The sequence below is a fragment of the Glandiceps talaboti genome, chromosome 4, assembly GCF_964340395.1.
Source record: "Glandiceps talaboti chromosome 4, keGlaTala1.1, whole genome shotgun sequence".
In the NCBI taxonomy this organism is placed as follows: domain Eukaryota; kingdom Metazoa; phylum Hemichordata; class Enteropneusta; family Spengelidae; genus Glandiceps; species Glandiceps talaboti.
The window spans coordinates 28,441,247-28,465,705 of NC_135552.1; the positions used below are offsets into that span (position 1 = coordinate 28,441,247).

At 35.5% G+C, this 24,459-nt stretch overlaps 1 protein-coding gene across 1 annotated transcript in view; it reads left to right on the forward strand.

The window, feature by feature from the left end:
* Positions 1-6,983: 6,983 nt before the first annotated feature.
* LOC144434441 (PDF receptor-like) overlaps positions 6,984-24,459 on the forward strand; it is a 94,880-nt gene continuing 77,404 nt past the window's right edge. Inside the window, exon 1 of the mRNA XM_078122889.1 lies at positions 6,984-7,059. The gene's annotated coding sequence lies outside the window, so the exon portion shown is untranslated. The remainder of the gene's footprint in view (positions 7,060-24,459) is intronic.

Sequence of the window (24,459 nt, forward strand, 5' to 3'; positions counted from 1 at the left end):
TATGCTCTACTACCGCTAATATGCTGTGTCAGCCCAAATTTGATTCTAAATTTTTATATATGCATGTTGACCACTGTCTGTTCTTGAACTTTACCACATTTACAAACAATATCATTTTTAAAACATTGAGTTCAGAGATTCTGTGGATGATGAATGCGAAGAACCAACATCAACCGTTGTTGGACTTTCCAAGTGAGTGATATGCATGTGCTAGTTTAAATTTGTTCATCCTGGAAGATTTAAATGAATGATTTATGATTATCGATAATGATATGATTAATGAATGTCTTCTGATATTTACAGTCCAGCATACAAGACAGATTTAAAGGTCTTTCGCTCTATATTAATGATCTAATTTCATTTTCGCTTCAGTAGGAAAAAACAAATTAATTTAACTGGTAGAGACGTAAGTTTGACATTTGAAAATGTCCTTCCTGACGTCATAAATCCATCGTCCAGAACTAATGAGAACTTTTAGTCCATAACAAATCATGCTACTTTGAGCGTACACATGTACAGCTTTATAGTCTGTCAGTAAGTGTATCACGTGATGGTTGTAGTTATAATGTTTAACATGTTGTGTACTCTAATTATGCAATACATATAGCTGGTGATCACGACGTCCATTTCAACATATTACGTTTTACTTCCCTTGCATAAAGTGACCGATCAGACAAACCCCAAATCAACTTGTGTGTGTGTGTGTTTTTTTGTAACCGGAGATTATTGAGCGAGAAATTGACACTTTTCAAATAGTGTAATGCTTGATCAAACAAAAATCGATTAAACGAACACACTTACTCTGTATGTTATAATGCTGCATTCAAATTATGGAAGTGCTCATTATGTACAGTATAAATAACTGCCTAATGGAAGTCATTTTAATTTCAATTTGTCCTGCCCAACATTGTTTTACGTGTTCAGAAGCTCATAATTAACCTTTAAATATTCCTAGATGTCCCATAAATCTATTTCTATGGAATTTTATCGGTGTTCAAATGGCCCAAAGCCATAATGATGCAACACACGAAACAAGTGTATCACCAAGTGTTCATTGTTGTGTTCCTTCTTGTGTGACGTATATATCTTAGGTACCTTTTCTTATGAGATCTTTAATTTAATAAGTCACTATGATTCTCATTAATTAGTATGTATGATGCGTTTATCAAAAGGAAAAAATAGATACTGAAAGTAAGAAAGTAATACAATACTGTTTCATGGTTTCATTTCTTATAACATTGTAATCCAGTATATAAGAAAGACACGACAGCCTATTACGGTGAAATCAATAACTATCCAGTATTGCTGTGCTACAATCAAGCAGGAGATCTGTATTGGTTTGAGAGGGATTTTTCTCATGTTGAAGCCATAACCTAAATGTAGTATATTTCTTGTTATATTATTTATTAATCACACTAATGAAAATATATTTTTACACTATCATACTGGCTAGCCCTAACCCTACACTATCATACTGGCTAACCCTAACCCTACACTATCATACTGGCTAACCCTAACCCTACACTATCATACTGGCTAACCCTACACTATCATACTGGCTAACCCTAACCCTACACTATCATACTTGCTAACCCTACACTATCATACTGGCTACATGATTGTATTGTTGATACGTAACACACTTGAAATGGGCTGTATGATGCTTCTCACCCACTAAACATCTGAAAGACTTCCCATTTTTGCAGTTTCATTTCAAATTTGATTTTGGAACAAAATTTCAATTTCGACACCATATTTTTGCAATTTTCATAAGTGTTCGATGGCCATGTATAACGGACCACTTTGCTTGGACTGTTTAAAGATCTCGACGGCCATAACATCGTGGTTCACTTTTGTGACCAATACATGTGGTAGTTACAATTCATTAAAATGTGTAAAAGCTGTGAGTACGGAAATGGAGTGAAGAATTGAACAAACGCGCAGCTATAGACCAAAACAGGTGTAGTAAATACAATAGTCATTGGAAGTAAATTAAGAAGTGAATTAAACACTACTTTGTAACGTGTGGTTGAACCTTAAGTCACAGTCTTCTAGACTTACAGCATTATTAATCACATATAGATTTGAAGGTTTATTTTGTTATCCACGGTTGATTTATACACCAACCATAGATTTGCAATTCAATCCATCCACTTTAACCCTTGCTGTAATGTTAGTATTATGTACAAGATCTTGTCACCTGAGGCTTAACCTGGTACGTTGTATGAGGGCATGTTTTCTCAAAGGCTGTGATGTCAGAAACAAGTCATTTAGTCCACTGTCTGCTTTCCGTCAACAATTATACATTTTATGCGTCAGCATTTTCACATAGTGTATAAACCGGTACAATTGCTCGTATCATAGCAGTTCAAATACCGTCTATACCGCTATACATATCTATGCATACACCAGGGCTTACATACTATTCAATAAAGCCTATTCAACACCATTGCAAACAATAATGTTTTGAAGCCTGGAGCTATAGAATGAGATTCTGTTGACTAGAATTGTTAAGGTTTTATCTAATACTAAAGTTTGCGAACATTTCTCAAAGTTTTCAATGCTGACACTGGACGACTGAATAACAGTATGTTTTAGTGTTACAAGCTGTGGGCTAGTTATACATCTATTTGCATATTATACCACTGACATCAATTGTCAGCCGAACCCTAAAACTGACGAGTATGCAATAACTGAGTTTGCACTGTTGGCACTCAATTGCTCTAACAAGTATTGAAAGCCATTCAGTGTTGAAAAATATTAAGAAACCCATTATCTGAGATAAAGAAAGCTCAAATTTATCAAGAAACAACATGTGGTCATATTATGTCTTACAGCTAAACGAAATGAAATGGTTAACGTAAATGAGAATTGGAATGATACAATATAATACGAATGTATTGGGGATTGATTACAACCAAATGTTTGGTACACACTTCATTCTATAGCCTTTTTAATTGCTATTGCCTTTTTATTGTTTTGACCGAAAGTGTTGAGAATCATTTGTTTAGAATTCATGTAAGGATTGTTATATCACTAAATATTTCAGGTAAAGTGGTATCTCCTTTATGATTGACATCTCCAAGTTTATCTGTCAACTCCACGAAGTACACTTTTGATTTGTAGGTGGTTTGGATTGAGACTTTAGGACAATCAATACTTGATGGAAAAGAAATAATCAAATAATACAAAGAGTCTCAGATATCCTTAACACCCCCCCACACACACACATACATACATACATACATACATACATACATACATACATACATACATACATACATACATACACACACACATACACACACATACGCTCACACACATACATACACACACATTTATACAATTAAATGACATACATTCATGATATAAAGATTGTGGAGTGTGCTTACTTACAAGTTTATGTGGTTAGATTTGATCAGTTGGGACTGTGTATTTCATTTGTGGGAGCTGTAATGATTAATAATATATTTAGTTTGCTTTATCATGTTCAACTTAGTGCTAATTTCTATGTACTTGACCTATCGACAAATATAATCAAATCCTTCACATTCAAACTTCAAACCATCATTTTTATTGCCGTCATTTAGTTCATATATATTAGTATATAAATACCAATATTAAATATTGGGTTCAAAATGTCAAAGGTAAAGAGAGTTATTGCATTACTGACTACTATACAGTAAAAAATAATCAAATCTATATGCTACTTGTACAATGATATCAAATATCACAGTTGAACTTGATTAGTCAGATTCCATGATAATGGTTTTATAGTACCTATAAATGCCTACCTTGTGAACTTTCTGTGCATTGCTACGGCCTATCGATTATACAGCACATTTCAGCTCACCGTTGTACGGCACTGTTTGATACAACCACGCCGAAACCGATAAGAAACTAAACATGTTACAATATAAGATAGCAAGCTGAATGAATACAATTTGTTACTACATTTTGTCGAAATGAAATTATCTAACGAGTCACCATGAAACTGCACATGCTACGCTTTAGAATAGCAAGCTTGAACGAATACAGTTTCTTTCAACATTTTGTCTAAATGAATGTATGTATGTATGTGTGTGTGTGTGTGTGTGCGTGTGTGTGTGTGTGCGTGCGTGCATGCATGCATGCATGTATGCATGCATGCATGTATGTATGTATGTATGTATGTATGTATGTGTGTGTGTGTGTGTGTGTGTGTGTGTGTGTATGTTGGGATGGGGTGGGGTTAAGGATTTTTTTGGGGTGGCGTGGCGTGGTATTGGGGTAAGGGGTGTTTGGGGAGGGTATGTGTGTACATATTTTCTAAATGTAAAGTTCATTATAACATGTGACGTGCAGCTCACAGGCTGAACTTATACAACACATTGATGAAGAAGTGAACATGGCATGTCTAAAATAGATTGGTTCAACAGTTTCAACTAATTGACAATATGCATCGATAGGCATACATGTACTAACAAATATTTGTGCTAAGTGTACCGTGAATTCGCTTGTCATACTGGAGCCTGGGATGCCGATAAGATGATTAATATGGCTGGCTCCAGTTTCTTATAATAGACACAACAGGTGGTTGAGTAGCATTAGACAACACGTGTGTGTTAATTAAACCTGTATAGTTCAATTATTGAAGCCTACTTATGATAATGTAACACATTGAAGTCTTCACCATGCATATCAAGTGACACCCAAAATTAGTTACCTGATACGATTCACATCTATTTCGAGCGAATGTGAACGCAGAAGTAGACCATTAAATATCCACTTCAAGCACCGTGAGACAGGTCTACATTTACAGTTGTTGAAATAACACGCATCATTTGAAGTATATGTTAGTTATGGTTCACGTCATCAGTTGAATTGACTCTCTATCATTGGGATTTGAAGATTTACTTGGAATATACATTCACTCAATCAAAATTACTGTAATGGACACAGCTATGGTCATCTTTCCACACTCAATCGTCGTAGTAGTATACTGGAATTCTTTCTTTTAATGCAATTATCTATTCATTGCTTACCAATTTCAACCTTCAAAGCTATTTTTTTCTTGTCACTTAAGTTATATGTCGTAATGTTAAGGTCACGTGTTGTTTGTGACATTTTGTCAAGACTCATTTTTACCTATTTTAATGGGGATAATGCTCGGGTAATCTTGATACTAATAGCTGGCATCGAAGGACGTTGTCATTGTACCGTGATGAATTTGATCTCGAGTCCGTGAATAAAATACACACTCAATTACCGTGTCTCACAGGTTTGGATTTCTTTTCTTTTCTTCTCTTTTTTAAAAAACATTTTTGGCGGTCAAGGATATTTAAACTTACCAACAGAGTAGTTGTGAAAATAAACAAAAACTGAATAGTACAAATAAGAACGACCAGTGTTGTGATAGTGATTGTGTCATAATGATTGTGTTTTGATATTTTAGTGACCACTGTCTTTCATTTCTCCGTTTCATCATAGACCCTACACGAAAGTGGGGTATAAATAGACCTCATGTGAAATATTATGAATTTGAAATGTCAAGTGGTATCAACTTAGCCTTGCCAAAAACGCAGTTCAACAACACTTCACCTAAAATCTATAACATCGTCGGTGCATTCGCCTTGATGTATCACAATTCCTCCCTTGCGTAGATGTTCATCTGTCGTGATCTCGGAATCACCCTTAGGCTGCCAAGACAATTCATTTATCCCCGTCACAGTCTGATTTAACCTTCGTAATAGGCATTTTTGTAAAGCAAATAATGCATCGGCTGTTAACATTCAAAACCATTTAAGGAATTTGAAAGACGTCTAAGCATGTTGGTGAACATCTGAAAACAAGGACACGACCGGCCTTTTTCTTTTGAAATTTCCAACACAATCAGTGTAGTGATTGATGTGTCTAGGGGGGTGGCAATGTATAAGAAGGTACGAACTCTGCCCATATTAATGACAACATTAGACCTGGTTGAATGGCTGTAAATGTACTAGGTGTGAAAATGATGGACGAGAATAATGTTTTCAAGTACTTAATACCCCTTGATCTTTCCTTTTAGAGGGTACCAACAAAAACTTTTTCAAATTTCTTTTTCTAGAAAGGTCGAGATTAAGTAAAATGTTTGTTTCTGTAAATTCTTTCCAACCAACAAATATTTGAATCTCACATTACGTTTGTAAGGTCTGGTAGGTTATTGTTGTGTGTTGTAGTTGTTCACTTTCCTGTACTCGTTATTATGTACGTATCTGCTAGCATTGTGTTTAAATTATGGTTACAATGTGTTCCAATGGTCTCAATTACCATATTAATATGTTATGCAATCTTTCAGTAGCCTAGGGGGTCACACTAGTAACGTCAACCCCATCGATATCGTCCCTTATGAAACAATAAACAATGTACATTAAGCACAGACAAGGAATTATTTTATTAATTAACACATCAGAAACAAAAAACAATATGATACAACTCTCTCAACAAATCTTTGACAACGAAAACAGCGAACAGCAATAAAGGAGACACCAGTCACGATGTATGACTGTAATTCTTATTAAAATAATAAAATGAGATACTAGTACCATCTTTGCATATACAATGTCGTCTGTCATTTATATTAATAGTCGCATGCTCGTAAACAAACAAAACAAACAAACAAACAAACAAACAAACAAACAGACTGACTGACTGACTGACACATACACGCGCATACATACATACATACATACATACATACATACATACATACATACATACATACATACATACATACATACATACATACATACATACATGCTAGCCCCCCCCCCCCCCACACACACACAAGTCGGTACATTTGAAGTCAACAGCTTTAATCAACCCAATACAGTAACTGCCATTGTTACTATTTTTATACCACAGGACTAACAAACCAGTTACAACTTCTCCACTGGAGTGTGTCGTCGAAGACCAGAGATAAAGTATTGTCCCAATCCTCGAAGTCTGGCTTTTATACTGTAATAAACAGTTACTGGATTGTTCCTTGGGTGGTGCGATCAGTCTGAAGCATTTGTGACATCAACCGAAGTGGTTCGACATGTAAGTTTCCCTTTACTTTACTTCATTTGACCCTATAGACATTTACGTCTACAAACACGAGTGTGACATTTTATTGAATCAACAATGTACACGTACATAAACAGTAGTAATATAAACTCTGCTGGCTTACTGCAGATTGGTTACACCAAACCCCAAGTATCGTCTCTTAGTGGATTGTGTGTGTGTGTGTGTGTGTGTGTGTGTGTGTGTGTGTGTGTGTGTGTGTGTGTATGTGTGTATATGTCTGTGTGTGTATGTGTATGTGTGTGTATGTGTATGTATGTATGTATGTATGTATGTATGTATGTATGTTTGTTTGTGTGTGTATGTATGTATGTATGTATGTATGTATGTATGTGTGTGTGTGTGTGTGTGTGTGTGTGTGTGTGTGTGTGTGTGTGTGTGTGTGTGTGTGTGTGTGTGTGTGTTATCAAAGAGAAGTTAATACCATTCGAACCCTGTGACTGGAATTTCACGACTAATGTGTCATGACGGTGACATCTTGTAGACAGATACATTCCATACCTAGTACCTGTATACGATACCAATGTTGACGATCAACAAATTTCTATATCTGACATGCACATGATACTTCACATTGGCCAAAGTAAATTTGATTGAAATAAGTCGAACATATTTGTGATTCTGTCAAAGTTACGTTATTATAGTGTTCATGGCGTGTATTCTATCGATGTGGTCCAGTGGGGGAGATATGTATTTACAGGGTACCTGTACGAGTGAAAACGCACGTTTAGGTAGACATGGTTGGTTGGGCGAACTATGGATAAGCTTATCCACTCTTCTTTTGTTCAGTGATGCGAATACAATTTTTTGTCCTGTTTCGTCAATAAATACTGTTGATCACCTGAGAGTCTTTGCGCTGGGCGTGCGTGCGTGTTGGGAATTTGTTACCATGATCCGAATGAAGGCATGTGCACTGCTATGTCAACGCTGCAGTTTTTATTCATATTTGCGACATCAACTGTGAAACTTTCTCGTCGAATTTGATTGGTTACCAAAACTGTGAAATAACTAAAGGCAACGAGTAGTGACAACAAATACCATAACACCTCGATATTTCAAACAATGCTGTTTCATTTACATAAAAAACCTCTGCTCTTCAAACTTACCACATGTAATTATTTATAATATGCGTGTAGATAATGTGTCGTCATGGTAACGTTTGCAGTATGTGCACCATCGTACCTCCAGCTGGCGATATACTAGCCGTAAACTCTAGTGAGAAGACTAGAAAAATATGACATCAAACGGCTGTGTTTTTAATACACAGATAGTGGGAACAATATGACAAATATGTGTTTTTAATAGACAGATACAAACTTCTGTCTTTATCATTTGAATGACATTAATGTTTGATATTTTGAATTGTATAAAATTACATATCAGGGATGTTGTTTATATCGTTTATCAAGGACATTAATACCCACTGTCTAGTTTTTAATGCTACCCTGTAGTGTTTGTAATTTCTGTAGGCAGTAATTGAACATTACATCCATATACCATACAGGGTACATCTTTATAATATTTTAAGTGTTGTAAATTATAGTTGAAACCATTATTTCTTGTTATACAATCTATTTCAAGGTCACAAGATCACATTGAATTTTTGGCTATATTAAGCCATGATTTAAACCAACTGCCAATGTTTTTGACGTCTGCATTAGATGGCCACATGGAGACACTTAGAACTGATTTCATTTAGACAAAATGTCGCTAGAAACTAGTTCAATATATTGCTATCTTAACGTGTAGCATGTACAGTTTCTTATTGCTTTCTGTGTGGTTGTATCAAACAGAGCCACTGAATGGTTTCTGCGTGGTTGTATCAAACAGATCCACTGAATGTTTTCTGCGTGGTTGTATCAAACACAGCCGGTGAACGGTAACTTGAAACGGGCTGTAATAGGTGTAGATTTGCCTGTCTCTGTTTTGTATCTTTCTTAAAAGTACTCATAAAAGAAACAACGTAATAATTCATTTTATTCATCAGCTCTACTGGCTAAATAATAACATTTTGATGATATTTGAAAGATTGATTTGTTTGTTTGTTTGTTTGTTTGTTAGCAAAATATGATAATTGTATATGGCGAGTAATTTATAATAAATTACAGTAATAACTTTCACTGCAGTTAGCGTCAAAAAAGTATAATTAATTGATTTGTTATATTTGCAATACGTCGTGCGAGGTTTTAATTTCCGACTTGTTGTTTGCCAATACGCCGTATTCCGGTTATCGAAAGCCGCGAAAAGATAAAAGATTTGATTGTTTGGCCACTAGGGGCGCTGTTTTAGAACCGGAAGTGAGGGCCAGAATTGTAGAGCATTGTTGCAAAGCACAGAGTCTATAGGCATCGTAACCACTGACTAAAGGTTTTCTGTCATTCCCCGTAACTTTACGCTATAATATTGCATTATCGCCCATCAAATAACGAAATAGCAAATTAACCTCTCATTCTCCTAATATTTCGCGTAAGTTTGGCTCTGCAATTCGAACGTGAGGAAAACCCAAAAGTAGCAACATTTTGAAACGGGTAGTACACTGACATCTCACTCACGTTTTCACTGTGACCTCGTCCATTTGCGTTACCGTTGGAGAAATTGTAACGATTGCTTCCAGTCAAACATCGGAACGGAAAAAGGTACAAAAACAGAGGAAAGAACCCTCAAAATCACAATATACGCTACAGTTATTGCAGCTTGTATAAAACCAATCTGATTAAAATCCGATGTAGATGTCGGCTAATCGTTCATTGCTATTTTACTTTCGTTATTTTGCCTGAATTGACCTTCGTGGTACATGTTTGATCGCCTCCTCTACCGATCAGGACAAAAACGTAAACATGTACCACGAAGGTCAATTCAGGCAAAATAACGAAGGTAAAATAGCAATGAACGATTAGCCGACATCTACATCGGATTTTAATCAGATCGGTATAAGACATGGTATGATGAGTGAACCACGTAAACGTTACATGGAAGGCCGATTCATTGAAGGGGTGGGCGGTGTGGTACATCAATCACAATAACAATATTTATGATTCGTTGCCGACTTCAATGGGTTTTTTTATACACTGATGGTCCTGAATGAAGAATAGCAAGCTAACCAAAGTGTGATAGTAAAGTTGAGTATATCAATACAAATATGTTTATGCCAACTTATAACCAGTACATGAAATGTTTTTTTCCGGACAAAGTTTTATGATTTCACCCGTGGTGCTACACCACTGTTCTAATAAACAAGAAAGGCCTAAGTATGCGGCGACATCAGTTACAATATAAACATGTGGCTTGGTAATTGTCGACCGAACTCTCAATATTGCAATGACTGTAGCTGGAAGCTGTTCAATCTGATTAAAATCCGATGTAGATGTCGGCTAATCGTTCATTGCTATTTTACCTTCGTTATTTTGCCTGATATTATTTTTCTTGGTACATGTTTACATTTTTTAGCCTGATCGTAGAGGAGGCGATCAGGCAGGCTAAAAATGTAAACATGTACCAAGAAGGTCAATTCAGGCAAAATAACGAAGGTAAAATAGCAATGAACGATCAGCCAACATCTACATCGGATTTTAATCAGATTGGAAGCTGTTGTCAGATTTGTAATTTTCTAATCGTTCTTTTGTCCAGCAACAGACACCAGTAAGGTAAAGAAATATGTTTATCATGTCTACATCGGGTATATTTTGAAGGTCCTCCGTCCAACTTTCAATGTTTCCGCTGTCGATTAGTTCTATCTTTTGATGCCCGACATCCACTATTCGTCTCCTCTTCCGTTCTCTCAGAAAATTATCATTTTCTAGTGTTTCAAGACCAAGGTTGACAGCATTTCTGGCGATATCTAGTAGATTTAGAAGTAGTAATTTTCCACTCTTTTATGAATGCACGGAGTTATTTTACGCCCATTTTGTTGACAGCTTCATACATCGCCATACTATTAGACGCCATGACGAAAATTCTGGCCCTCACTTTGTCGGATATGGTGCGCCCTCTCGCGACACTTTCCTGCGAAACAACCGGAAGTTCGATAACCGGCATACGCCGTATTACAATGAATGAAATTGCTAGTAGATTTGTTCCTATATACTTTTCACTTTTATCTGTTATGTTGACGCAGTCCTTTCCCGAAGACTCGTTTACGTGCCTGTATGTGACGTGGTGAACGTCTCTGGATTGGTTGTGAAAGACCATTCAGTTTACATTAAGGCAGAGTGCACCTCCTGGGGCCAGAGTGCGCTCCCTGGGACCAGAGTGCGCCTCCTGGGACCGGAGTGCGCCCTCTGGGACCAATTTCACTGAAGATTAAAGTTCTTAAAATTCAAACTTTGACGCATTGAAACTTGTTCCAGGTCCCTTTTAAATAAATAAATAAATCGGGGTTTAACTTTTCCGTACGAAACACTGTCGGCGGCCATATTGGATTCCAAAATGACATATGTGTTGACCTCTGTTTCATGTTTTGTACGATTGATTTTCTTTATTAACTTAGTATTTTCAAGAGCAAAGTACCAGTTGAAGTTTCAGACTTCTATTTTATGTAAGTTGACGTTAATGTGCTGAATGAAGGAATGAATTCATTGAATTATTTCCTGATTTCATTTGAAGAGATGGGGGAGGGGGGGGGCAAAAGCAATTACTAAATAAATTAATTACATTTTCATCGTTTCAGGAGCATGATGATAGTGAAGGGTCATCCATATCGTTCATTGTGAATGGCGTCCCAGTTTGATTGTCTTGCATGTTTTAATTCACGATACAACTCAGTGCTGTAACCCATCTATATAGTTTACTTTACCCTTTGCCAGTATACAAATGATAACATCACATAATATAAATGCAAACATGTTTTGAAGTCTAAAGAAATAAATATACATGTACGTGACAAACACGTATGTAATTCTGTTGTAACAGAATGTAATTATGGCTGATATCAAGTCTGGTATGTTAAACTATGTCTATATAGTGAGAAAGTGAGATACACAGAATGCATAGAGTTTAATTATGAGACTTTATATATAAGACGGATTTGTGAAACTGAGCTTAGCTTGTCTCGTGCCACTATGGGTAAACAACAATATAACCACTGCAAGCGAAAATGTGTCTAAGCGCCATTATCATTCTGTAATGCCTGCAACGTATGAAACCAACGATGCGGAAATGTTACTTGTTTGAGTAATTAGAACTCTTTGTTGTGTATTTGTTACTATGAATATACAAAATGTGTGGTTTCATGAGTAATACAGTATTTGTGCATCGTAATGTTCACGTGACTTGTTCGCTTGTGTGTCTCCTCGATCTTTCTTGCTATAGTCATGACAATGGTCAGCTCACTTATCTTCTTCATAGTTACCTATGTGCCCTACCACCATACCACCCTACCACCATACCACCCTGTTAAGTGAGAATCCTATCTCATACATTATTGGATACCATATATTATAATGTTTAGAGGGTCATAAACTCTTTTCTTATTCGTTACACAACATGATTCAGCTAATCAGTAGATTATAGGGTTAGTCGTAAGATTAGCCTAGCCCAGTTAATCTGCACATCAAGTCAGATTGCATCAAAGATATCGTCGATTGAAAAAACAAACAAAAAAAAATAATCGCAACGAATTAATCAGCTCGGGGCAATGAACAACTCCAATCCTGTAATACAGGAAATTGAATGAACAACTCTACGTTCTTGCTTTGAGTGACTTGCACAATGTGTCAGTCGATCAGAACGATTGCAAATTAAAGTTACGGTTGTAAAAGGCAAGGAAATTGAAATAATATCCTTGATATGTTTTTGAGCCACGCGACTCTAGATTTAAATTACGTCAGCGATGTCTATTCCAATTAAATTTTGTTTTTAACATTGCCTACTGAGTTCTTCTCTTTCGCGATCCCATTAATATTGATTATAGTAAAATTCGTACACATGTATGCTGTTCACGATGACCAAAACGCGGTAGCCCCTGTGATTTTCCAACTCACCATTCTCAATTTCGTGGAAATCATCTTGGGGAATGTTTTTTTTTATTGAAACACTAATATACGCGAATCGACAGCCCAAAACTATTAAGAAGTTGAGTCTCTTACCGCCATACACATCTCTACCTTAGAATTGAGGAAAGTGATTGCCGACTGCTATCTTTTAATTTCCCACAAGACTTTGCGTGTCTAAATTGGCCAAATTCAAATCCCTACTACGTTCGATTGTGACGTCAGTTAGTCGGAAATTTTGCAGATTAAAAAAAAATACTGTCCATCCAGCGAGACCTGATATATCAACTCTCCGTAGATACAGGGATTTACAAGAAAGTTTTGCTCTGTCTACACGTCGTTTGGTTAAATAAATATAACAAGAAATTTAAGTGGTGCCAACTATAGAGGGCGCTCTTACATACAAAATGGCGGCCATATTTGTTGTAAATATCAGTTATTGGAACAATTTCTTGTGAACTATACTACATAGCGACGCAGTTCAAGTGTCTACCCCTATATTGTCAAATATGATCTTTCTGTTAGTATAATATAATTTGACCTTGGCCCTGATCTTCTGGTCAGAATTCCAAAGTCAAGCTTTTTCTTGCAAATCACACAATCATGCATATGAGTTGTCGTATTTAAGTGTTGCCAATTTCTGTGCAAAATAATTTAATACCAAGGTAATATTACAAGATTGTACACATCATGGGACAGATGGGGAAGGATTCTTGTGGTTGCTGACTAAATAGCGGCCATAATTGTTGTACAAATCAATTACTAGTATTTGTAAATGGCGACATACATGCATATACATGTTTGTAATAACCACGGATATATATGATATCTAAAATATCCCATAGCAAGCTCTGATGTATGGACTAAAACGATACAATGAAGGCCATACTCTCGATTGGTTGGTTAGTGCATAGATCAGAAAGTGACTTAGTACAGTCTACAATGGTTTCTAGTGCTATTATATCTGACCATCTCTGCGTAATCAGTCACCTCAATGTTTTGCTACCTCCTCCAAATATCACCATGAAGATGACACGGATTAATATTCGCAATGTAAATCACACTGTCTTCATGGAAGACCTTCACAGTATACTACCCCCGTCTGATCATTTAACAGCCCAGGATCTCGACACTAATCTTCGGTCAGTCATCGATAAACACGCGCTACTTGCATCTCGTTGAAGTGTTCAGATTGCGAGTCGCAAGAGGTTTGAATACAAAGGTACCACCCACGTACTTCCATATCTAACCCCAGACAAACAAGGAAGAAACAGATCATCAACGGACTTTTTTCTAGTATCGTCAATTCCGGTTTGAGAGTTCTAAAGATCAGCATGGGCTTTACTTCTAATATTAGTAATAAAGCATGGTGTGACGTCAGTTGTTACAGTGACGAGCATAAAAAGTCGTACAAGGCTGGGAAAAATTTTCGGACAGTGGTAATAATTACCAATGGTAATAATTCTGTCCTTGGAAAATGAAGATCCCATTCATTAGAAACGAGGATATCAGAAGCATACATTGTCATTACATCGAAATATCCAATAGCTGTGACATTGAAAGTACAGGCAGAAGACCGAATTTTCTTGACAACATTTCTGGACAGCTAAAAAAGTACTGTTCATCGTATAGGTACAACTGAAGCTCGTTGGGAAACCGTGTAACAATCGGGAGGATTACACGTACGCGTGAGTGGTGAATCATTAATATTCTAATGCGTGAATAGTGAATACATCTTTTTTTAAATGCGTGTATGCGGTTTGGTGAATATTGCGTTATTGGTGAATAATCGTTATTTTCGAATAAGGAAAATGTCCCCATTTAAAAAACATTCCCAGTTACTAGCTTTAGTAATCTCACAAGGTTGTTCACAACTTGAATGACTCACTCAGGTCACTATTTCACACAAAAGAATACACTTGTGTTAAAGAAAATATTCAAGTCATCAATGGGATCATTCCTGACGTCGAATTTGTACGTTTTTTTAATTTGTTGCGTTTTCGGTCATTTACAAGACTTCGTTTTCGCCCACGAACTTGGTTTTCGAATGAAAACGAATTTAATTTTTTTTCTTCAAAATGATGCACTTTCGGCAGCGTTTCCAAATTGTTGTGTTGTCATGTACGTGTTTGTCATCCCCAAACCACCATCAGATTATTGATTTTTTTATTATGTGTTATGTAACTTTGGATGAAGATTACTACTAGAAAGCTACCAAACACAGATGTCCACCAAGCATTTTTGAAATCTAGAGAAAAATTGGTTTTAGAACAGTGATATGCAGATTGGGCTGAAATTTAATGGGAATGCATTTATGGATGTATGGACGAAGAAATATTAAGCATACAATGATTCCATGAGTGATATGCAAATTAGGTGTAATAATGTTCATTTTTGGTCAAAAACTTATATCTCAAAAAGTACTTGGTCAATAAGCCTGAAATTTGGTGAGATGTTTCTGAAAGTGTTATTCTACAGATTTTCTTCAAAACATGTTGACAAAACTGGCCCTAGCAACCACGACCACGCCCTTAGCAACAACCAAATGGTGGTATATTTTGGTTAAATAACAACATCTTCTGGTAGGCAAGTGAGTAAACATTCAAAAAATGTATGCAAATATCCCTAACAACCATGACCACGCCCATAGTAACAGCCAAACGGTCGTGTATTTCACAAAGACAACAGGGATTAATAGACAATTGAATAAACATTCAAAAAATGTATGTAAATTTACCTAGCAACAAGACCACGTCCATAGCAACAGCCAAATGGTCACGTATATTGCGAAGGTAACAACAGGAATTGAAAGACAAATAAATAAACATTCAAATAATGTATGCAAATGTGGCTAGCAACAAGACCACGCCCATAGCAACAGCCAAATGATCACATATATTGCGTAGATAACAAAGGGGATTAATAGACAATTGAATGAATATTCAAAAAATGTATGCAAATGTATCTAGCAACATGACCACGCCCATAGCAGTAGCCAAATGATCACGTATATCGCAAAGATAGCAACATGGTTGGATAGGCAACTGGATTCATCAAATGAACATCTGTTGTTAGGATGGCCTAGCATATGGATAAACACTTTTAAAAACTGTACAGTTGTGCCACAACGACATTGGCGGTATTTATTTTAGCTTGTGACAGGCAAAATTGTTTATAAAATTAGTTGTACTATGACAACTTTTCATAAACCACGTACTCAGCAGTGCACTGGTTGGATGGAAACTGTAAGTGATGTGACACAGTACATCGAGTTAAATTTCACTTAGTTAGAGGGCCTGAACATCCCTTCACGCTGCAATATTTTGCACTCGTATACAATCTGCGTATTGTATGCTGGGAGCAGCGATGTGAGCAGTTCCTTGGTCCAAATATAAAACCGCTGTCCTAGCCTAAATTTCTGTTCTATCATCACAAACATAGAAATTTCAGGTGAGTTTTTTAATTGAAGATCATTTCGCACTGTTTGCTTTGTGCCTGAACCTGAACGTCCATTGGCGTGTGTTATGCGAGTTATTACAACGTCTGTTTGAATCCTACTTCAGTCGACATGGTTGATACAGTTAACAATTTATAGGGATCTCGAAAGAGAATTATTAACATTATTAGTTAGTTTGTATAATTAGTACAGCTATTGCAGCTCATGTGTTTTGACAAATGTACTGTTTGAGTAACATCGACCATCAATAATTCATGTTTACTCAATGAAAAGTAAGCCTTGTTCTTTTCCAACTCTTTGACATATCACAACTCTATTTTAGACCCACATAACAGTAAATATCCCTTTACATTGAATTAGTTTTTTTATGTGTTGACTAGAAATCACCACTATTTTAACAAATATCTGTCTAGAAATTTGACCTTCCCCATTTTGTTTCATGTAAGTCAACTACAACTAAAATTGTCACGGTGAAAGAACTTCCTTCTTGCATCTTTTGTCTGTCATGTGAGAGAAAAAGACGCAAACGTTCCTTTTGTGCAAGTTTGCAAATACAATAGTTGCATGTTAGGATTCTGCATTTCTGGTCAAAGTACCGTAAAACAAATACTTCAAGGATGAATACAGTTGCAAGTACAACGTGGAACTGAAACAGCGATATTTGTCATTATCAAAAGCAACGCAGACAACAGTCAATAAGTGATTATGCATTTACTCCATCAGACATAACACTTCACTGTTTACGTACCTGAAGCTAATAGATTTCACATGGCGAATATAACAACTTGTAACACTTATTAAAATCGTGACATGCTTCTTTCTATTAATAATATTGTTGCGTTAAACCATGAAATATTGACTTCAAATATTCCCACGGGCTAGGGGTTCTTGGTAAAATTTTGTATGGATCCGGGTACTCTTTGTACGGCACTTCGACATCAATTTCTAATAACAGTCCAGAGCTGTTTTTCTCTAAGGGGTGCCGTTAACAGTTGTATTCCTAGTACTAGAATGGTGTCTTTACCTAACACGGTTGTCAGAGGTAACGCAATAGAACGCCATCTTGTGAGGTTAACTGACTTGAAGATTAACTATTATTATTGAAGGTGATCACCCCCACATACATGCAGTCTTATATGTATGCATGCATGCATGCATACATACATACATACATACATACATACATACATACATACATACATACATACATACATACATGCATACATACGTACGTGTACGTACGTACGTACGTACGTACATACGTACATACATACATACATACATACATACATACATACATATATACATACATACATACATACATACATACATACATACATACATACATACATACATACATACATATATATATATATATATATACAAACATACATACATACATTCTTTACGGCACGTCCGACACGTACTATTAGTGTAAAAATATGCTCTGGCCTTCGCAAATGAAAATATCTGACAGGCAATATCGATCAAATTAGCTGAAGTGCAAATTTTTTGTTATCGGTTTCTTATAGAAAGGAGGATCTCAATTTAGAAACTATAAACATATACATACACTTTATCAAGTTTGAGTACAATATTCATTCACGTTAGTGAAGTATAACCCGAACGTCAAATACTAATTACTAACCAAACATGCTTATCAATTACTACCTTGTTCGTTTATTTGTCAACACATACACTTTACAGTATATTAAGATCCGAAAATAAACTAATTAACTAATTTTAATCAAAATAATGGAAAACTAGTCAGCATAAATGTCAGATGAAGATGATGAAATATTAGTAGTGTGACCTTTGATTTGGAAAAGTGTAGTTTTAATCATACCGCTAAAACGTCAATATACAATTCACTCAATCGAAGGTATTTTTAGTCTCACGAATATTGAAAACAATTGTCCCATTGGAAATTGTTTTGCAACTAGACTGTTCTGCGACTGCCAATGCGCTGTACTCATCAAGTAAACTTAAAAACTCCACTGAAATGTAAAACATAAAATGCAATTACATGTACAAGTAGACACATTTATTGCTCATCAGCTGAATAATTGTGATGGTACTTCAAACACGATTTGTACATCTTTCACAACTCAGTGTCAAGAATGAATTAAGACCAAACATTGCCACTGTTCAGTTGACAAAACTCTGCCGACAAGAAATATCATTTTAAGCAAAATACTGACTGGAAATTTGGGTGTATTTCACATATTAAATTCAGCAGATTTTGCTGTTAGTAAATTAACAAGAATTCTAGTACTTCTGTCTCTTTGCAATAAAAAGAACAGCAGGGAAGTAAATTAAGCTGATAGTTATTTTCTGACTTCAATTCGTTATGTACGAGGGTAAGATTATGCTGGAAATGCGGTGAACCATTTCATGGCTGGACAATAACACTTTAAATAAAATTAAATTCACTTCATTTCTCAATGTCCTACAAGAATAATTAGATGACCAAGTTGAATATTTCAATATTGGAATCTGCAATATAGACCACAAATTACCTGTGTGTTGAGGTGGGATGGGGTAGGGGGTGGGACAGAGTATTAATTTCTATAAACAGGTTCTCTCTCTCCTCATTTTTATGCATCAAAAATACCTTAAAAGAAAAGGTCTTGTATCAAAATGGATTAATTTATCTGAATATCCCAACATTGCCTCTACATCATACAAAATCAACATAATCCAATCATCTTAATTAGTTTCTTTTACCTTGAGTAAGAACAAAAGATAATGCTAGCTGATGATATCAGTTTCAGACATTCTCATGTTATATAATATCGGGATATTTTGATTACAGTCATTGCATAGCTGGCTTATTAATATATCTATCATATAATCCTCTAATAATAATACCATGTACATACTCAGTGACTGGAAACAAAACACATAAGGAAGTTAATATAAACCTACATTAAAATCCAATTTGGTCTCATTTTTTGTGCAGGATCACGTTACTGGGTTCTTTTGTGTTTAACTGTATTGTAACTTGTCATAAACAAAGATATGCAAAACTATGACACCATATTCAAATTAAGTGCTAAGTGCTACTCTCTGGTAGAAATTAGCTCCTTAAGGTCAGACAAATTTAACAGTTGTACACAAGTTTTTGTGAAAATACATGTGACATTTTGAAACGTGTAGTTGCCCCTTTGACTGATGAGTTTCTGAATACATATCTTCATCAGTTCAGATATCAGTGAGTTTTGATGGAAGGATTGGATTGTATACATTTTAACCGGCTTTTTGGAAGGAATATTTGCAAGGAAACTAAGAAAAATGGTCGCACATGTCACAACTCCACCAAGGATACTGAATTTTCTGAATGAGTATAACGAAATAAGTTTATATATTAACACTTGTTGCACACTGCCAACCCAAGTTGTCGATTCGTTTAATTGAAACTGAGAAGTATGCTATTCCAATTCCTAAGAATAATGTTCTTATATACAATTCAAATTATAACAGTGGTGCGTTAGATGTTTAGAAATATGGAGAGTAAGTCGTAGAATAAGGAACACCCACGCATTCAATCAGAGAGAGTTGTGGGTAAGATAATATCTGAAATAAAAACTGAAAATTCAGTTCTCTGCTGTAGAGAAGAGACGCGCCACACAAATATAAAAAAAATTCACACAATCCGGATATTAAAATATTCTTTCTGAACTTGTGGCAATACCAGCTACACTTTGACATTCAACTTTCATTGCAACTGGGAAAGACTAGGAAATGCGAGATTGAAGTTAATAACCAGGCTCGATAGTAATTCACCAAGCATACACTATACTACACAGCTGTTTATTTTAAGAGACCCCAGATCTGGAATTAGGTCACTTGAGGGAAAAGTGCATGCATGATGTATGAAATAACCGTGGAATATATTGCTATGATCATTGAACGATGTAATTCACATTGTCAGAAAGAATTATAATATGTGACCCTGCAGACGGTATCACCTTGACGCTATGTATGAGCGACTCATTCCCTGTGGAAGAAAACTAATACTGACTGCGCATGTCCTGATTCCAAAGGTCTACCTTTCATTCCAAATCGATCTGACATAACCATGTATATACAAATGTATATGTTTATACTAATATTCAATCACATTTTCATTCCACGTTTACTCGTCTTTTTTTCAGTTTTTGTTCTGATTAATGTGAAACGAGGCATAGCTTTCCCGGACATAAAAAACATCGGTGATCATAATACCACTATTATAGAAACTATTAAATTCGGCATGTTTCTACTTTGCAGTGTCGGTACTGTTATTACTTGATATACCAATGGGTAGTTTTTTCCCTATAAAGTTGTAAATCATTAACGTTTATGTGTATGTGCATATGGGTGCTAGGAATTCAAAAGAGTATTGGAAATGTACTGCCTGTCTCGTGCCAAACCAATCTTCTAATTGTGTTGAGGAGATTGAACTAGCCAAATATTTTTTCAAGCGTAATGTATGCAAGAACGGGAACAATTATCATAATGGTAATTTGAACGCTTTGACTCATATTTCGAGCATCGCAGGACATCGCATTGTATCGTTGTAGAACGACCAGTGTATAGAATCTCAGACCAATATAGAAAATTATACAGTGGTTTGACCCGTAATCAATATTTTTAGTTAGAAGAAAATAACTTGGCTTGTACAAGGTATGACTAGATAATTTTATTGCCATTTCCACCGCGCGTTAAAGTGAATCGACAATGCCGACACAAGCAACCAAACTGTAATGTGTAATTAAGGTTATGGAAAATATAAATTGATAAATTAATGAAAAAAATTAAAAATTGAAAAAAGACACTACCGGGGTGAAAATGCTATCTTAATTTGTCCTACTCCTTGATCTATAAAATATACATAATATTTGTTGTCACAATTGGTACTTGCTGGCGTTGCTAAATGTTTCAAAAAATAGACTTCGAATCCTTATTGTCTAACAGACTGACAACAATGTGTTGTTCATAACATTATATCATACTTCTTACTAGAATATAAAAAACAACCATTTTATCCAATATTTATTTATAATAAAGTTTTATAACTACTAGTATCATGCCGTCATGAGAGTTAATGATCAGCTACACCAGCTGTTCAAATCTTACACGCTCGACTTTAGTGCCACATGATTGAAACCTGACACCCACCAAAATTATTTCAAAGAAAAATATTCTCTTTCAGTAGAATTTCAGTATGACTAATCTTCCTTTTAGACCACAATTAAATATATAATCTTATTTTAATAAAAATGTGCTGAAATGGGATTTAAACTTAAAGCGATTTATAACGAATTTTACAAATGACGTAGCCACAGTTGCACATGTTACATGTGACAGTAATGGGCTCCATTGATACATCTAATCAACGTACGCTTACGTGTATACATTATCACTACAAGTTGAAATGGGTTAGACGTTATAGAGGGCTTAAATTACTCTATGAGAGAGCTAAAAAATTACCTAATATTAGCAGAAATTCGAGGTGTGTCATGACGTGTCAAGTATTTGTTGCCACCTACAAATCGACGGTTTGTATTGTTAAATGCAGTGTACTTCAATTTTATACCTAATAACCTGTTTGCAGTGTCATAGGACAAAACAATAAAGTCCGATTCTATTGTTATTAGAAAGCTCATATTTCTGCTTTTGTTGACTTCTGATGAAATACATGCATTGAGTAGTCTACAATGATTTATAGTCGAGTTTGTCATTTGTGTTGAAATTCTTGTCTGCTGAGTCCCCTAAATACATAATATACATGAGTCAATATCTTTTGTGGCTGTTAGAGTTGTCAAATGGTCCAGGATAGGAATTGGGTACTTATCGTGAATTATTTAGAGTCATTAAACATCTCTACTATGTATTTCTATTTGAAAACAGTGTGAAACAACATACACCAAGTCTGTATTTGTAACTCAATATATTGAAAAAAATTAAAAGAAAGGTGTAAAATGCTTGTTAATTTACGTACGTTTTTCAGGTTTTTTGCAACTTATTGAGTCACAATAATGGACTTGATCGATGCTGTTTCACATTGTTTTTTTTTCAAGTAGAATACATAATTTTGTATTTTGTGAATTAAATTTCCCGATTCTCGTATCCATATGGCAATTCTTATCCATATAAATGTTATATATATTTATGCGTGTGCCAGATGGTCGGCGGAAGGTAAAGAACAATCGACGAGTTTATGCCATTGGTGGCACCAAACGGTGTCATAAATAACATTACTTATTTTGTAACTACTATATCATCATGACCCTTCGTATATTGTGCCAAATATTATATATGCTTATTTGGTAATAATCTCTTTCATACATGTGTATTCTTTGTTCTTTGTCATTCATTACTTGTCTCGGTGCGTGTTAGGCTTTCGTCAATACTTACGTAATTATGATTGCAAATTACTTGTATGAGCACATGCACGTGAACGTCTTATGATGTAAGACGCGTACATGGAATAACGTGAACGTACCGTAATTATATACTCATATGAACGCTGTTATTTCGGATAAAAATGTGTAATAATAATAGATCCCTGTCTCACAAGAGTTCAAGTATTGAACTCGAGATATTTGCGCTAAAGCTTGCCGTGTTTTCTGTTAGACTTTCATTTGCAACGCTCGTAAAATACGAATGAAGACAACAACACTATAAGCATGTGTAAATACATCGAGTACGTTGCATTTGCACTCATGCGTCGTTCAGTACGTCGTTATTCATACTTGATATTCAAAGTGAACTGAAGTAAGGATCTTTAAGAGAACGAAAATGTATTCAATTGAACAAAATATGGAAATGATTGTAGTGTCATTTGAATTCGCCATCATTCCTTCAAACTTAACATAATTTATTCATCTGTAAGCTTAAAGTCCAAATGTTGGAGAAAATTTGAGCAACTGTAATAATTAATGGCTGTTGTTACAAGTTTTCTGTTTTAAGTCTCACCATACATGAAGCTGATGTGTTGTCTGTTTATATGACACAAATATCAAATTCTTGGAACAGAAATTTCATCAAAGTTTTGCCGAAATATATTTTCTGACTACAAGTATAAAGCATGCTGACATACTTTATAAATTCCATATACTATGGAAAAAAATAAAAGGGTAGAAATACAACCCCCCTCCCCTCCACAACAGATGAACATGCCTTTGATACTCATCAATTCATCCCCACAAAGAAATACAATATAAACTACATTTTTGAAGTGTAGCTGCAGTTGATATTTGAGGTCAAAGGTCAAAGAACTTGTTTGGTCGCCATTTTTAAAAGCAGCTTGCAACGTCGTACACGACCAATCAGAACCGCAAGATTAATTTTATGTAAATGACATGGGCCAAACATGGTTGCGTGCTTGGCGAATTGGGTATATAGAGAAGGCCTGATTCTTCGCATTTCTTGGGTAGTTTATGAGTATTGATCACAATAAAAGTAACCGTATAAGTCATCAACTTCTGAGTTTAATACAGCACTTTCTGTACTCTGCCTATAGTGATCCTATACCTGTTTACAATCCCATAAACTTACCTGATAAAGTGAGGTAACTTTTACGATGATTACAACCGTGGCCGTAACAAAAACGTAACGTGACTTATCCTAAATATTACATTGACCAGAATTATAAAAAAATTCATCGACGGCGTCCATGTTAAACATAAGTAAATTATTTAACTTCGGTAGTGTCTTCTGAAGAGTCCGTAGTAAAGTAGGGGAAGCCTGGTGTATTAACGGTAACGGTATAATGTATAGTACATGCCATATATAGCACAGTTTGTGTCACTCATCTTAATAGCACCACGCCACCAGTAATATCCAGACCCCACACGTCTGTATAAGACGCTGCGACAACAAGTTATAATTCAGTTTGTCCCAAAATCCCGTCACTAAATCGTAGATTCCAACAGGTACGAAGCG